Source organism: Mauremys reevesii, linkage group 4 (assembly GCF_016161935.1).
Source record: "Mauremys reevesii isolate NIE-2019 linkage group 4, ASM1616193v1, whole genome shotgun sequence".
In the NCBI taxonomy this organism is placed as follows: Eukaryota; Metazoa; Chordata; order Testudines; family Geoemydidae; genus Mauremys; species Mauremys reevesii.
Window position 1 is genome coordinate 90112986 of NC_052626.1, and position 17895 is coordinate 90130880.

Below are 17895 nucleotides of genomic sequence, written 5' to 3' on the forward strand. Positions count from 1 at the left end.
AATGAATCTGTGGGGGTGGTACTGTATGACTGGAGAATTGCTAATATAGTTACTATTTTTAGGAAAGGGAAAAAAGTGATCCGGGAAACTACAGGCCTGTTAGTTTGACCTCAATTGTATGCAAGGTCTTGGCACAAATTTTGAAAGTGAAAGTAGTTAAGGACATAGAAGTTAATTGTAATTGTGATAAAATACAACATGAATTTTACAAAAAGTAGATCGTGCAAGACCAACCTAATCTCCTTCTTTGAAAAGATAACTGATTCCTTACACAAAGGAAATGCAGTAGAACTAATCTACCTGGATTTCAATAAGGCATTTGATATAATTCCACAAGGGATGTTATTAGTTAAATTGGAGAAGATGGGGATTAATATGAGAAGGTGGATAAGGAACTGGTTAAAGAGGAGACTACAACGGGTCATACTGAAGGGTGAACTCTCAGGCTGGAGTGAGGTTACCAGTGGCATTCCACAGGGATTAGTCTTGGGACCAATCTTATTTAACATTTTTATTACTGAATTTCATACAAAAACTAGGAGTGTGCTAACAAAATTTGCAGATGACACAAAGTTGGGAGGTGTTGCCAATATGGAGGAGGACCAGAATATCATACAAGAAGATCTGGATGACCCTGTAACCCAGAGTAATAGAAATGTCATGAAATTTAATAGTGCAAAAGTGCAAGGCCATGCATTTATGGACTAACAATAAGAATTTTTGCTATAAACTGGGAACGTATCATTTGGAAGTGACGGGGGAGGAATGGTGTATTGGTTGATCACAAGATGACTATGAGCAACCAACGTGATGCAGCTATGAAAAAAGGCTAATGCAATCCTAGGATGCATCAGGCAAGGTATTTCCAGTAGAGATAGGGAAGTTTTATTGCTATTATACAAGGCACTATTGAGACCCAATCTGGAGTACTGTGAGCAATTCTGGTCTCCCATGTTTAAGAAAGATTAATTCAAACTGGAACAGGTACAGAGAAGAGCTACTAGGATGATCCAAGAAATGGAAAGTCTACCTTAGGAGAGGAGACTCAAAGAGTTTGGCTTGTTTAGTCTAAACAAAAGAAGACTGAGGGGAAATATGATTGCTCTCTACAAATACATCAAAGAGATAAATACCAGAGAGGGAGAGGAGTTATTTAAGTTAAGCACCAGTGTGGACATGAGAACAAATATAAACTGGCCATTAACAAGTTTAGGCTTGAAATTAGGCAAAGGTTTGTAACCATCAGAGGAGTTAAGTTCTGGAACAGCCTTCCAAAGGGAGCAATGGGGGCCAAAAACCTAACTGTCTTCAAGACTGACTTGATACGTTTATGGAGGCCTGGTATGATGAGACTGCCTATAATGGCATTTAGATGATCTGCAACTGCTAGCAGCATATATCTCCAACAGCCAGTTATGGGAGAACAGATGGGTAGGGCTCTGAGTTACTACAGATAATTCTTTCTGAGGTGTCTGGCTGATAGGGCTTTCCCACATGCTCAGTGTCCAAATGATCACCATGTTGGGGGTCAGGAAGGAATTTTGCCCCGGGTCAGATTGGCATAGCCCCTGGGAGTTTTTCACCTTCCTCTGTAGCATAGGGCATGGGTCACTTACAGGTTTAAACTAGTCTAAATGGTGGGTTCTCTGTAACTTGAAGTTTTTAAACCACAATTTGGGGACTTCAGTAATTCAGCCAGATGGTGGGGGGGTCTATTACAGGAGTGAGTAGGTAAGGTCAGACTGGATAATCATGATGGTCCCTTCTGACTTTTAAGGAATCAATGGGAGTCAATGAATGTATCTGTTTTCTAACACTGCTGAGGGAGCAGACACAGATACATAAGATCTAAGGGTCTGATCCAAAGCTCATTGGGATCTTTACATTGACTTCAATAGACTTTGGATCTGGCCTCAAACCTCTTTCTATTGTGGAATGGGGGGGGGGGAAGTGTTGGGTTTCTGATATTTTTATTTCAGTGTTATGCTGAATAGACTTTGTTAACATGGTTTCCAATAAAAAGTTACCCTACTGCTCTAGGGGCAGATCCTCAGCTGGTATAAATCAACATAACTCCACTGAAGTCAATTCAAACTATGCAAATTTACACCAGCTAAAGATCTGGCCCTAGGGTCTGATCCTGCACTACTGACATTAATGGGAATTTTGCCATGGTTTTCATTGGGAGCCGTCTTGCATCTCTGCTGCTTAACCTTTATGATTCTACATCAGGAGTTTAAAAATCATAAATAATCTTTGTTGTAAAAACAATACTTACAATGAAATATTTGGATGCCTTGTCAAAAGAAAGTTTAACAGCCCCTTCCACACACCACCCCTTCCAATACAAAGCTTATTTCTGCAATGGTTCTTTGTCCATTTCTTTTTGCGAACATTGCCTGAAAGTGTAGCTGACAGCTTTTTTTAACAGCATGTGCCCCTTTGTTCATTTGGTGCTCTAGGACACTGCCTGGATATCTCAACATACACAGCCTGGTTTTGAAATTCAGTGCAAAAAGTACTAAGGAACCCAACTGTAAAGAACAGGTCAGTGACATGTGATATTTATAGCTGCTAAGATCTAGGTTAGAATAAGCCTTGAATATTCAAGACGTTGGAAAGAGCAGGATACTGTTAGAGCTCACTATAATACCAGCTTTAGAAATCAAACACACTTAGCATGAGAAAGAAGTGTTCAGTAAGGCTTGATCTACACGACAGACTTATGTCAGTATAACTACATTGCTTGGGGGTGTGGAAAATTCACACGCTGAGCAACGCAGTTCTACTGCTTTGGTAGGGACAGCAATATGTCAACAGGAGGGCTTCTCCTGTTGACCTAGCTTCTGCCTCTCAGGGAGGTGGAGCACCTATTCCAGTGGGAGAGGTTCTCCCGTTGGCATAGGTAGCATCTTCACTAAGCGCTACAGTGGTGCAGATGCATGGCTGCAGTGCTGTATATATAGACAAGCCCTAAGAGTTTAGGGCCAGATATTCAGCCATGTATGTCACTGTAGCTCCACTGAGGTAGATGAAGCATTAACTGAGGATCTGGCCCTTAGAGTCAAAGGGGTTTCATGTAGGGATGGAAAAACAAGTTAAAAAAGAAAAAAGAACTAGCTCAAATGTGATCTCAAATATTTAACCAAACCAGAACTATATTTTATATTTATATTAAATACATTTGGATTAAGTACCTCTTGCTCTCCTCTCCACCAGGCGACTAACTTTTGCAGAAATTCAGCTTGGAGTCTTGGTTGTCTCGATATCTCACACACTCTGTAGGACATCCACAGATTCAGGCAGGATGATTTTTCGGGACACCAAAGACACCGCAATGGATATGAGATTTGATTAGGAACCGCAAACCTCAGCTAGCAGAGAGAGTGCCAAACCTGTAAGATCCACTAGGTGCTACCACCACTAAAAACAGAGTGCTTTGGGAGCCATTTGCATAGGCATAAGGGCCCTTGGAGTTAGAAGAAGGAATTGGATGAGAGGATTTCTGTTTGGAGTAAAAGGAAATCAAAGGCTCAAGACATGTCTGGAATCAGGAAAATTGAGTTACAAGGAGAGGGGCTCTATTAGGTTTGAAGAGATGAAGTGAGGATTCAAAGAACAAAAGATCAGGCTGTGGAAAAGGAAATATGATCAGTATTAGAATTTTTTAACCTAATTTCAAACCTGCTTGAAAGTTTGACTCACCTCAGCTTCACAGAGTTTGACTTATAATGTAAAAACAGCAGAGGGGGACAAACAATGCAAGAGGGTAAAATATGGAATTGATCAGGCAGAGTGAGAAACCAAATACAGAAAATCTGAAAGATGGAGCAGAAGGGGAAGGGGACAAATTCTAATGAATAATACAATAATATCTATTGTATATGATTTCAAAGCTTCAAGGTGCTTAGATACCTTTCTGAATCAGGACCATATATCATTTGACAGGCCAGTCAGCATTCCTACTATAATAATGGATAAACAGAATGTATTGTCATCATGCATGAACTAACCATATTCCAATAGCGTATCCAGTCAGTGACAGAAAGACCAAGTTATTCAACCAAATGCTGGTCACTACCACCCTTATGTAGTGTAGATTTCTTAAGAGGGCAGAGATGGTTTGGCTGGTTGGGTTTGCCTGGGGGCATTCTTTTTATCACTGTATAGTAGTTTTATTTAATAGCATTTGTATTTATCTAACCTAATGCTTTATTTTTGTGGCCCAAATCCTTAAAGATGTGGTTTATCTATTTCATGAAGGTGGCAACTATGGAACACATAGATAGGGCCAGACTGCAAGGGTCAGCTTTAGCTTTTCAGTGCTTCCCATCTGCAAAATGAGGTTAATAAAACTTACCTCTCCCTTTTTTGTTAAAATGTTGTAAGAACTATGATTGTTCACACAAGTACAACTGTAGCATTATTTCCTCCTGGGCAGAAGACATGTATGCATCCTACCAAAGATAAATCCTAATTCTGCCCCATAAATTGGGTGGCTCTCACGTAGTCAGCAGCTTTCCTCGCCTACTAGTCCCCTGTGGCACTCTGAACCCAGCCATGTAGCATCTTGACCTGCTTCATGGCTAGTGAGAGTGTCTAGTTTGTTCCTAACCATCAGGGCCGGCTCTAACTTTTTTGCCACCCCAAGCAAAAAAGAAGAGTGCCGCCCAGCCGCACCCCCTCCATGAGCGCCGCGCTGCCGAAACCCCACCCCCGAGCACCACGCTGCCTGAAACCCCGCCCCCCAAGCGCCGTGCCGCGCTGCCCCACCCTCCCGCCCCCCTCAGAGCGCCGCGCTGCCCCAAGCTCCCGCCCCCCCCTCCGAGCGCGGCGCCGCCTGAAGCCCCGCCCCCTGAGCGCCACGCTACACCCCGCCCCCTCCGAGCACCGCATTGCCCCAAGCCCCCGCTCCCAGCCCCCGACCCCCAGCGCCGCGCCGCCAAAACAAAAAAGAAAACCCTCCAGCGCTGCCCCGACAAACCAAAAATAACATGAGCGCCACCCTGCCCCAAGGTGCCGCCCCAAGCACGTGCTTGGTCGGCTGGTGCCTAGAGCTGGCTCTGCTAACCATGACGCCAAACACTGTATCACTTTGTATGACACAAAGCTGTTGTGTTGACTTGGGGCTAGATTGTGCCATTACTTTTTGTAGAGGTACCTATTGAAGTCAGTGGGGAGTTGTGCTTAAAAACTGATTGCACACTATGGGCCTTTGGGATATTGATTTGAAGATGAAATCGCTTAATCTGACCCAACAAATAAATCAATGGGTGGTGCCTATATTTTAAGCCGCAAGTAGAAGTGACACAGGAGCAAAGATTTGATTAATCAGGTATCCTGTAGTTCAATCACGCAAAGCCCATGAAGTCAGATTTGGGGGCTTTTTGAAGTACAGTACAGAAAGTTATAAGGAAATAATGTGATGCCCACAGAAGAAAAGAGACTTTTTTTCCCAGAAGAAAAGGGAACAGAATATGGAAAAAAAGAAAAGCATATTGCATAGCTTATAAATAGCCAGCTAACTTAGGGCTAGATTTGACCTTCCAGACACAGCCTATGTTGATGTAGATTGGAACTACGCTGCCTCGGGGGGAGCACTTGAGAGATTTTGCCTAAGAAGGCACAATGCCTCTTGGAGAACCCTGGTGTGAGGGGGAGCCCATAAACTGCTATATGTGTTCAGAGGGTGTAGTATATACTTCCTGCATGGCTGTCTGCTCCACTGACCAGTGCTTAGAAGGGAAAGAGCCATGGTTCTGTCTTGTCCCTGGCCTATTTTTTATTTCTGATGTGCTCCCCATGGAAAGCATTTCAATAGCAGCATCTCCAAAGTGCAACAGCTGCAATAAGCGGTTTTCTTTTTGTGGGATGCACAAGGGAAAGATCCTTACTCTCTCCCCAGACCAGAATCTAGCCTTCAAAGATCAAGTCTGCACAACTTCTCTATGAATGTACCTTTTTACCAAATTACTTCATACATTTTCTTCAGTCTTTTGACACACAACTTTAAAATGATACCTGGCACATGAAACAGGGAGCATTTTTTTTCAACTACCTATTTTAGTTCTGCTCCAGATTTTCCCTTTTCCATAGACAAAAAAGAATAATCTCTATGTCACTGTGCCAGGTAGACACAATGGAAGTTATGACAAATCTAGGCTATATCTGTCATGTTGCATTACTGCACTGTACTACTCTGCGCAACAGAGAAAACCAAGTTTTTTCAATGTTCTGTAAGAAAATGATCACAAGCACACCACACATCTCAATCCAAACTACTGTAGGATTTGCCCCTAATGCCAAGGTCCATAACAGAAAATGATAACCTTTCCAGAGGCTTTTTTTAACACCATCTTCTAGAATTTAATGGAGAATTATATCACTGTTACAGAATTTTACTATGTGATCATTTAAAGAAAAACAAAGGAAACTGTTCTCTATTAAATTCTATAGTTTCAAAAGAGAAACTGCTCTAGAACCCTATTAAATTTCTATAGAGCCTTATTGGCTTCATCCTTATTCAATAGATTGGATTTTTCCACAAAGGCGGCGGTCACAAAATCAATGTGAAACATTGATTGAAATCCTTAGTGTGAATGGAATCAAATTTATTAAAGAAGGCTTGGTTGTGCAGTTCTCACTCCACCAAAGATCCCATCATTTATATTTATAGCCTTTTACTTACATTTTTAAAATCTACCTCTCCTTCAAAAGGAATTACTTGGGGCACAGAATGCCATTAATATTAATTAATTTGTCTTTTTTCCCTTTTAGTAAATTTACTTAATGGAGTTCTATGCAGTGGCCAAGAGTTCACCTGCACAGAGCAGCTCGCAGTTTCCTCAGCTCTTCAGTACTGGCAAGAGGTTCTAGATTAAGAACATGGGAACGTGCCCAGGATCCTGTCTTCAACAGTGACCCATATCAGATGTTCAAGAGGAGTGTACAGAACATGGCAATTATTTAGTACTGCACCCCTGTCTTCCACTCCTGGCTTCTGGTATGAAGAGGTTTAGGGTCACCCCAAGCATAGAATTACATCCCTGCCCATCTTGGCTAATAGCCATTGATAAACTATCCTCCATGAACTTATCCACTTTTTTTGAATCCAGTTATATTTTTGGGCATCATAACCTCCCATGGCAATGAGTTCCATGTGTTAACTGTGCTTTGTGTGAAAAATACAATAAAATACTTTTATTAAATCTACTGACTAATAATTTCATTAGCTGACCCCTGCTTTTTACATTGTGTGAAAGGGTAAATAACACTTCCCTATTAGCTTTTTCCACACCATTCATGATTTTACAGACTCCTATCATATCCCCCTTTACTCTTCTCTTTTCTAAGCTGAACAGCCCTAATCTTTTTAGTCTCCTGGGTATGGAAGCCATTCTGCAGTACCCTTGTTATCTTTCATCCCCTTCTCTGAACCTTTCCATTTCCACTATATCCTTTTTGAGCTAGGGCAACCGGAACTGCAAAGTATTCCTGATGTGGGCACACCTTGGATTTATATAGTGGCATTGTGATCTTTTCTGTCTTATTTTCTATCCCTTTCCTAATAGTTCTTAACATACTGTTAGTCTCATTGACCACTGATGCACGTAGAGCAGAGTTTTTCAGAGAATTTTCCTAAGTGACTCCATTAATTCTTTCTTGGGTGGAATAGCTAATTGATGAATTGGAGAATGAAATCTTCAACTTAGCCAGAGCACTAGAGATCGGCAGCATCAAAATCTTCAAATATCCCCTACATTTGGGATGTTCAGAATTCAAATGCAGATCTGAAATGTGTAGCTTTGATCCAAGTGGGCTAGATTCACGAGCCCCAGGATGAAATCCTGACCACACTGAAATCAATGGCAAATCTTCCATCACTTCAGTGGGTCTGGGATTTCAATCCTAGTTGTGAAAGGTCCTATTATCAGTCCCTGAGCAATCCAGTCTCTCAATTGCTTTTCAGTTCTATACAGCTCTGAGTTGTATTTTCATTCCATAGTGATAACTGATTTGACTTGCATTTACTCTAGTAATGAATAACATAATGAGCTGTTATGTATTGCTTTCAGTTTATTGCTTTTACTTTATTAATCTTTCATGCTGCTAATGTGGTGCATTTCTTTTATTCAATGAACTGTACACAGGGAAGCAATAAGCTACACAACAGGCCATGTAGTAGTAGGCTATTTTCGCAAGTCTTGTGCATATTGTGAGAATCATAGAATATCAGGGTTGGAAGGGACCTCAGGAGGTCATCTAGTCCAACCCCCTGCTCAAAGCAGGATCAATGCCCAACTAAATCATCCCAGCCAGGGTTTTGTCAAGCCTGACCTTAAAAATCTCTAAGGAAGGAGATTCCACCACCTCCCTAGGAAACCCATTCCAGTGCTTCACCACCCTCCTAGTGAAAAAGTTTTTCCTAATCTCCAACCTAAACCTCCCCCACTGCCACTTGAGACCATTACTCCTTGTTCTGTCATCCACTACCATGGAGAACAGTCTAGATCCATCCACTTTGGAACCCCCTTTCAGGTAGTTGAAAGCAACTATCAAATCCCCCCTCATTCTTCTCTTCTGCAGACTAAACAATCCCAGTTCCCTCAGCCTCTCTTCATAAGTCATGTGCTCCAGCCCCCTACTCATTTTTGTTGCCCGCCGCTGGACTCTTTCCAATTTTTCTACATCCTTCTTGTAGTGCGGGGCCCAAAACTGGACACAGTACTCCAGATGAGGCCTCACCAATGTCGAATAGAGGGGAATGATCACGTCCCTCGAGCAAGGCTTCAGCTATGATGACAAGCCTTGTGTGTTCACGTTCTGCAAACATCCAAGCACCATTATTTGCAAGTGCAGTTAATATTACTTGGATGTTTAGCTTCATGATAGTAATAATATATGGGCAAATCAAGGAATAGACATATATATATGTACAGGTGACATTAATTGCTCCAGCAAAGGACGGAAGGTTACATTTTAAGTATCTTCTTAATAAACTAGCAAAATAAGTGATAAGATCACTTTAGACTTACTAGAAGGATTGCTTTAAATACATGATCTAAACTGTGTGGGATATTTTGACTTTGTAGATTACTGGAGCATGATCTGAGGTTAGTACTTGGGAAGGCTGATCCACAAGTTCGACCCCCACTGAGATTGCTGATAGTTCAGTGTGCCTCTCAGAAAGCAGAGTTTTACTGCATTGGACTGGAAGGCAATGGAGGTAGAGACAGAGTGAGTAGGAAGTTATTGATAAACTTGATAAATTGATAAACTTACAATCTAAGTACAAGACAAGAGGCAACAGCTGAATACAAACAGACAGAAGAGGTAGAACAAGGAAATAATGGGATAACATTGGTCAGCACGATAGGAAGTGGTCTCTTGCTTTTGCCACATCTAGATGGAACTATTGCAATGTTCTCTACCCAAGGCACTCTACTTACCATATGCAATTCAGATTACAATTCATGCACAGTCCCAACATTATCTTTCTGAAAATGTTCCAGAGTAATTGACATTCACCTTGTTATAAATTCTTTCCCCTCTAGACCTCCTGGTCTAGCTATTTGAATTTAAACAGAAAACATTTTAAAGGAATATTTTTGAACATGTACAGTTCCCTGAGCAAATCTACAACAGAAGGGGACAGCCAGTTCCTTCTTTCCCTTTAATTATCTTGAATAATATTTTGTTCATGTGCCAACATATCATGCTCATGCAAATTCAAGTGGAAACGATATCCTGCAGTCAACTCATGTTCCAATCATTCTTCTGAGTCTTGTTCCAGTCATTCTTCAGAGTCTTGTTCTTCCTGCAATCACAGAGGAGCTCTCACATACTGTCAGAGCACTCCAAAGCAGACTTCCTCATTGAATCTTGAATGCCATTTCTCTTTAAATTAACTCCCCAACAATTTCTGAAGAGGGCAATTGACCTTAATATGCTGAGGATGAATATGAGCAATAACCATGAAGCCAGAACCATAACTCCACTCCAAGAAGGGTGTCATAAACAGATAGTTAAGGGTTAAGGTCTCTTTTACCTGTAAAGGGTTAACATGCAGTACCTGATGACCACCTGACCAGAGGACCAATCAGAGACAAGATAATTTCAAATCTCTGTGGAGGGAAGCCTTTGTCTGTGTTCTTTGTGTAAGTGTTCGTGCTCTTTTTGGATCTAAGAGAGGCCAGTCATGTCTCCAAGTTCTCCTGGAGTAGTTCCTACTATCCAATAGTGAGTATTAATTAGAAAGGCGGATTAGTCTTATAATTTGATTTCTACATTTGCAATTGTGTGTTTGCTGAAGGAAATTCTTTATTCCTGTTTGCTGTTACTTTGCTTTCACTGAGAAAGAAAGGAGGGGGAATTCTCTCCAGAGATTGATAAGTTTAGGCCCTGTGTATTGTTCCATCTTGGTTACAGAGACACTTACTTTCTTTTTAGTCTGTAATAAATCTTTTCTATAAAGGACTTGGTTGATTTTTCCTTGGGTGGATTCTCAGGGAAAGGGGAGGGGGAGGCATCCCTCTGTAGTTAGATCCCGGTATCTCTCCTACGAAAAGGGAGGGGGGAGGAAGCAGGGGGGAATGATTTATTTCTCCTGGGTGTAAGAACTCCATAGATTTGGGGCTCTTGGGATCCCCAAGGATTTTGGGGAAGGACTGTGTCCCAATCCACGTACCTGATTGGGTGGTGGCAGCTTTTACCAGATCTAGACAAGGATTTTTAGTTTAGAGGGAAACCAGTGCAGGTTCCCATTTTGGAACCCAACAGCTCTAAGTGGGGGTGAGACCTATGACAAAGGGGAAGTGATTTAACCCTTTAGGAGACTATAGGCACATGTCTACGTTGTTTATGTACACATATAAAGCCCAGCTGGGCTCATACATACATTGAGTAAAGGCCCATTCCACAAAATAGTAGTTTTTGAGAAAATGTAACAGCTGGATGAAACAAGCAAATGATGGGAGAATAAACAGTGGGGCAGAAGTTTGATGGGGTGCCTACCCCACACAGGCATAAAAAGGGTTAAGCATGCCTTGTCCCAAAGGAACAATGGAGGTGAGTCCTCTGAACAGCCCAGAGAGGCTGCGTGAGGCACAGCCAATCAGGGAGTAGGGAACAGTACAGACCAGGCAGGCTCAGATAAAAGGGAGCTGCAGGGCAGAATTGGTCAGTTGCTGCTGGGAGCCCAGGGACTAAGGACTGCATCCCTGGAAGGCTGAAAGAACTAAGTACCTTGGACAGAGCAGCTGCTGGCAGGGACCTGAGGGACCGACAGGGGGCTCCTGGCTGGCTGCTGGGACTGAGCAGCTGAGGCCCTGAGGTAAGCGTGAAAAGCCACTGGGGCCATGGGGAAGCGGCCCAGGGAAATAGAGCAGCATTGACAGAGATTACAGAGGAGCAACAGCAAGCTGCTATTTACAGGGTCCTTGGACTGGGGCCTGGAGTAGTGGGCAGACCCAGGTCCCCTCCACTAGCCTCTGAGGAAGTGGCTGGACTGTTGGTCAGGGATACTCACTCCCCCCTCCCTGGAACAGGAAACACAGATGACGACCTAGCCAGAGGGCTGAGTTGCAAAGAGGACGTTGCGGTTCTGGGAACTGAGAGAGGAGCCGTAGGCAGAAGCAGAAACAGGGTGTAGGTGTGCAGACCGCGGATGTGGGTGTTAGTCTTGAGCTAATCCCCAGCACAACCAAGAGGAGGCGCCTGTCTGGCAGTGAAGGCTGTACCCCATGACAAGGAGTATAAAGTAACAATAGGAAAAACATGTTTCTTATCCTTTTAGCTGTGCGCAAAATTCACAGGCGCAATAATCCAAACATTAGCAGTAATCTATGTATGTGAACACTTGTCCATTTAAGCATCAAATTGGGTGACAGTCTGGAAAATTCCAGCATCTAAATCAGAAATGTCATCTTTTTAGAGTCAGTAAATAATGCCTCATGAGTTTAGTTTTAAACTCTTGGAAACTGGAGACTATAGAACAGTTGAAAACTCTCACACATGTATGGCTGCAGAAGTTTTGCTGATATATTATCAAGTAAAATTCAACAGTGAAGAGCTACAATTATCAACTGAAGAGAAATGCTGGAATTAATGTGGGTTGAGACAGTGGAGAGGAGGACTTGAGAGAAGAAAATAATGATATGCTATAAACTTAGAAGACAAGACAAATATAAGCATTAGATTTTACATGACGAGGTAACGGAGACACGCAAAAATGATCATAGTTAACATGAGTTTCAGAACTTTGTGCAATGAACACAAGGATGAAGAACAAACTAAATTATGGGTGGGGGGATCTTGCCAGAGTCATTTGTGTTTAGATACAAGCCTAACAAATTACCTGCAAAATAATTTTTTAAAAGGGATCAGGTTTCAAGTACAGAATTTTAAGATCACTTGTAAACCACACTTTTATTAATTCAGAAACATGAGAAAAAACACTTAGTCTAACAGGAAAAGTTATGATATGTCGTTTCAATAAATGTGCTGATTACAGCCCTGCAAACATCATGCCTAAAATAAAACAGTCTACAAAAAAAAAAAAAAAAAAGTCAGTTGAAGCAAAGATGGTTAAGGCCTGATCCAAAGCCCATAGAATTCACTGGAAACACTCCCATCGACTTCAATGGGCTCTGAAGGCCAATAGACAGTAACCAGCAATAACAGAGAGATATCAGACTATCTCTATATTGATATAGCTAGCTACATATTTCTGCACATCATAAGATAGATTACACTGTTAATACAGTTTGTAAGAGCTTTTCATGAAGTATAAAAGAAAAAATAGTCAAGAATGCAAAACATTGTTGGACAGAAAGTAAAATTAAGTAACTATGGATGATAAAAGCTTAGATTTTACATACATAGTCTTAAATGTCTTCCCAAAGGAGAGCACTGAAAATGCCTTTAAGTATACTAAGTAATTTCTACATCAGCATGACAGATGTCATAATTTTGAGCAATTCCAAATTGGAGAGAACAGGCCCAGGCACTATTTACTCTGAAGAACTCAATGAGCCAGGGGAAAGGAATATGTAGGCAGGAGATAATTATCTCAAAACCTTTTTTTAATTCAGAGAAGGTTTTCCAAGACTGAAAGCATGACAATGAACTGCAAGTGCTTCAAAAAAGGGAAAAATAAGAGGACTTTCATATGAAAATATAAAACTATAAACCCCACAAGAGTTACAGTGCTTTTACCATCCATTAATTTATAATTTCCATGTAATCTCATGGATTTCTAACCAAGTAGAAAAACTGGATGTCAAACCAGAAATAAGGTGAAAATGTGTAATAGTAAACATAATTATCCACTGGAATAATTTAACAAGGGAGGTGATGGAGTCTTCCTCACTTGAAATCTTTATATCGAGATTGGATATTTTTCTAAACAATATGCTCTAGTTCAACCACAAGTTAGTGGGTTTGATAAAGAAATTACTGGGTGAAATTCTATAGCTTTTATGCAGGAAGTCAAATCAGATGATCTCAGTGGTTCCTTCTGGCCTTAAAATCAGTTATCATACAAAAGAGTTCCCAAGGGTCACAGCAACTTTAATAGAGACCTGATAGGGACAATGATTTTTGATAAGCTGTCTTTCTATGTCTCTCTGCATTTATATAGATTTATATTTACAGCTGTCAGGGTGTCCTGATTATCTTTCATCTTCCCATTGATTGTATTTCCTTCTACAACACTATCCTTCCATTTCTTTGGCAAATAAATCCTACTTGCTTTACACTGACTGAAGCTGATTTACTGACAGGTTACTTGCATTGTTATATACAGGCCCTCTCCATTTGGCCATATCTCTTTTTCCAATCAATAATCCATTTCAAATATTTCTGTATATTTTTAAAATGTCCTTAAAGGGTTTGGAGGGAATGGGGCATTTGTATGGGAGAAGAATTATCTGTACAAGGTAGCTGGTTGCAGTGCACATGTTCATCTGTATGTATGTGGTGAGATGATGCTCTATAGAGGTAAAAGAGACAGCGAATACTGAGGTGACTGGTGGAGCAGGAAGCTTGTTCTGCTGCTGCTTGTGCAGTACCTGTTGCATGGTTGTCTCTTTGCTTGAAGCCTATCATTAGCTCTCAATTATCTAAAAGGAATGCCAACTTTTCAAACCTACAAGCACCTCACTTCTGGCCTGCTCCAAAGTCAGCCTCTCAATATAGCAAATACATTTCTTGCACATTTCCTGTTACCTGGTTTTGAGCTCTGCTTGATTTTACTGTGGCTGCTAAAGGTAACAAATGGAAGTCACAGAAATCTGTAAAGTAGAGGGACACATATAGGGTGTATGAGAAGGGGGCGCCCTCCTGTGGCGGGCGGTGGCATGACCACTATGCCTGCCTCAGTTTCAGCTTTTTTCTGGAGTCCCTTGTAACAAAATGAACAGGAGTACTTGTGGCACCTTAGAGACTAACACATTTATTTCAGAATAAGCTTTCGTGGGCCACAGCTCACTTCTTCGGATGCATAGAATGGAACACACAGACAGGAGATATTTATACATACAGAGAACATGAAAAGGTGGAAGTATGCATACCAACAGGAAGAGTCTAATCAATTGAGATGAGCTATCAAAATGTAACAAAATGTAAGCTTTCCAAGTATAAATCGCCATTTGCAGGGTTACTTAATTATTAAAGTTCCACAACCACAAACCAGAACCCCCCAGCAGAGCCCAAACAGTACATTCATTCTTTCAAGTTCCAACAGCCTAACACCAAGTACAGCTCAGGTGTCTCTCACCATGCCCCAGCTCTGGCATCTCTCACTGTACTTCACCCCAGCCCCTCTAGTTGGGGTGTTTCTCCATCCTGTTTCATTCCCAGACCTGACTCTAGCTCTCACCTGGAGACATCAGCAGGCTCACATCTTCAGCCCTCCAGCTTCACCTCTCCAGGTCATTGAGCCAGCAGGCATCTCCCTCAGCTTCTCACAGCCTCCTGACCTCACTGACTGTGGCTCTCTGGCCTTAGGAAGTCTGAAGGTGACCTCACAACTGCCTTCTGCTTTCACCATCCTGATCTGGCTCCACTGCTCACTAAGGAATTCTCATCTCTCCTTCAGGGGCATCTTCTCCCTGAATTTCTCAGCCCAGATCTGTTCTTCTGATCTCTCCCTCTCTGGACTCTGGATTGTGAACTCTCCTAAGCTCGCTCTCTCATGATTCTGGGTTCTGCTTTCTTGCCCTTGGATTGTCTCCCATTTATAACCAGGGGCAGCTCCAGACCCCAGCACGCCAAGCACGTGCTTGGGGCAGCAAGCCACGGGGGGCACTCTGCCGGCGCCGCAAGGGCGGCAGGCAGGCTGCCTTCGGCGGTTTGCCTGCGGAGGGTCCGCTGGTCCTGCGGCTTCAGTGGACCTCTCGCAGGCGTGCCTGCGGAGGGTCCGCTGATCCCGCGGCTTCGGGACCAGCGGACCCTCCGCAGGCAAACCACCGGAGGCAGCCTGCCTGCCTGCCGTGCTTGGGGCGGCAAAATCCCTAGAGCCGCCCCTGTTTATAACAGTCTCAAGAGCAACTCTGCCCTCCCCATTACACCAAACTAGCACACATCTGAACTGGAAAAAAAGAGCTGGGCCCAGTTTTGTTTAAGCAGCCAGCTACCCTGTTAAAGAGTGTAACACATAAACATGGTTTAAAACTATGCAAACAGCACATATTTTAATGGGCATCTCTCCCTCTTGCTCACTTAGTTATGTACACTGTGAAAGCCAATATCTTTTAAAATTCTATTTGATGTATCAATCATGGGAGGAAGGATAGTGTATAATTAGGCTTGGTAGAATTCAATTTTTATTTTGTTATAATTTTGACATATCAATGTTCATTTTTAAGCATTTTTTCCAATTTTTATTGATTTAATCTTTCACAATTGCAGTAAATTTGGGGGTAGGAGAGTCTGACAATAATTTAATGACAGACATTTCAAAAAGTTAAAACTTTATAACCATTAAAACATGAATTGTCAACATCACATGTCAAAATATACAAAGTAAATATCCTTAGACCAAATTCTAAGAAGTTCTCAAGCAGCATTTTTCTTACTTTGCCTATCTGGATCATCATCACTGGAAATATTTTTTCATTGGTTTGTGCATGTAAGGTGAAATAGAAGTTTATTTAACATTTACTGATAAAAATCTAATCCTTCTAACCAAGCCTATGGATAATGGTGCTAACTCTGTAGCAGTGCCCCTGGGATCCATTATGCCTTTCTGTTGAGATAAAAAAATCCATGATAATCCCAGTATACAATGTTGTTTGTTTGTTTATTTGTGAAGGATCTCACCTGCAAATAGCTGAGCATTCTCAACTCCCAATGACCTCAAGTACTTAGCACCTTACAGGTCTGGGCCCTTAATGCTTTAACAAACCACTGTCAATCCAAACTAGACAAAATTAACAAGTCATTAAATAAACAAACCAAAATGAAAGACATCTAAATGCTAATAAGTATATTACCCATATCCCGAGTGACACTGATTTACATCACCTGATAATCTGACAGTAAAGATTTCTGATTTGGGCTTTGGCACATTTCCTGAAAGCAAATTCTCCAGCTCAGAAGGTAAGGCTGTAAGCCTCAGTGTTTCACTCTACGAATGGACACAGTCAGTCTCAGCTAGCACACTGGGATATAAGGTATGAGGAAATCTCACGAAAACAAAGCTATTCATGGCTCAAATCATTCAAAGCTTTGAAGATTGCCACCCCAATTTGCACCTGAAAGTGAGTAAGAAGCCAGTGCAGTGTTTTATTATTCACAGAAAAATCTGTAGAGTGTGCTGCTCATGAAAATCACTCTCTCAAAAGGTTTACTGTAGCAAGATGATTCCTTGGCAGAGTCACATTATAGGTGTAGCAAATAGAAAGTTGACTTTGATGTTTTTCTCCAGGTTAGCTCCTCATCATAATTTGAAACAGTAGGAGTGTGTGTCATTATCTCTTCTAAGAGATTGCACATGTTCCGTAAAAGTATAATAACACATTATCGTCTCATTGTCATTGCTGGGCGGTTGTAGGAGTGCTCGAAAAGCTGCATTTTATTGCAGTAACTGGTTTTGTATGTATTTCTGCATTTTGGTGTTAGTGTGGTTTACTTAATAATTTCTAGATTCTAAGAAAGAGATTCTCTGTTTTATGGTTAAGACAAAGCGCTAGGGGCTTGTCTTGACTAGAATTTAAAGGTGTGTTGTTAGAAGGTATTAGCTAACGTGCTATTGTAGTGTACCCAAGATAGTGTAGACTTTAACAGATTGAGTGGAAGTCTAAGCTCCCCTCTGAACTGCCTTGTCTACATTAGAGAGACAAGGTAGGTGAAGTCATGTCTTTTATTGGACCAGCTTCTGCTGGTGGAAAGGACAAGCTTTCAAGCTTCACAGAACTTTTCTTCAAGTCTGGCGAAAGTAATGGGAATCTCTGAGCTAAATACAACAAGGGACAGATTATTAAGCATAAGGATTTCACGCATGTAGGAGACCACTTAAAATGAAGTGGGTAATTAAGGGTTATCAGGCAGTAGGGTGTGTTGAAAAATGTTGTAATGAGCCATAAAACCAGTGTTTCTTTTTAAGTCCATGGTTCTCATGTACAGCAGAATTATTAATTTAAGTGACCCGGATCACCTTTTCAAGGTGTTGTGCAGGTTTCCTTTGAGGATGAGGACTGAGATGTCAGCTATGGAGTGATAGCTTTGTGAAAAGTGTTCGCCCATGGGTGACAGGAGGCTTTTGTCTTTTATCATTTTTCTGTGTGAGTTCATTCACGAGTGTAGTGATTGTCTGTTTCACCCTCATAGTTGTTGTTGGGACACTTGATGCACATTGTTACAGGCATGTTTGAAGGTCAGAAGAGGGAGTTTCTT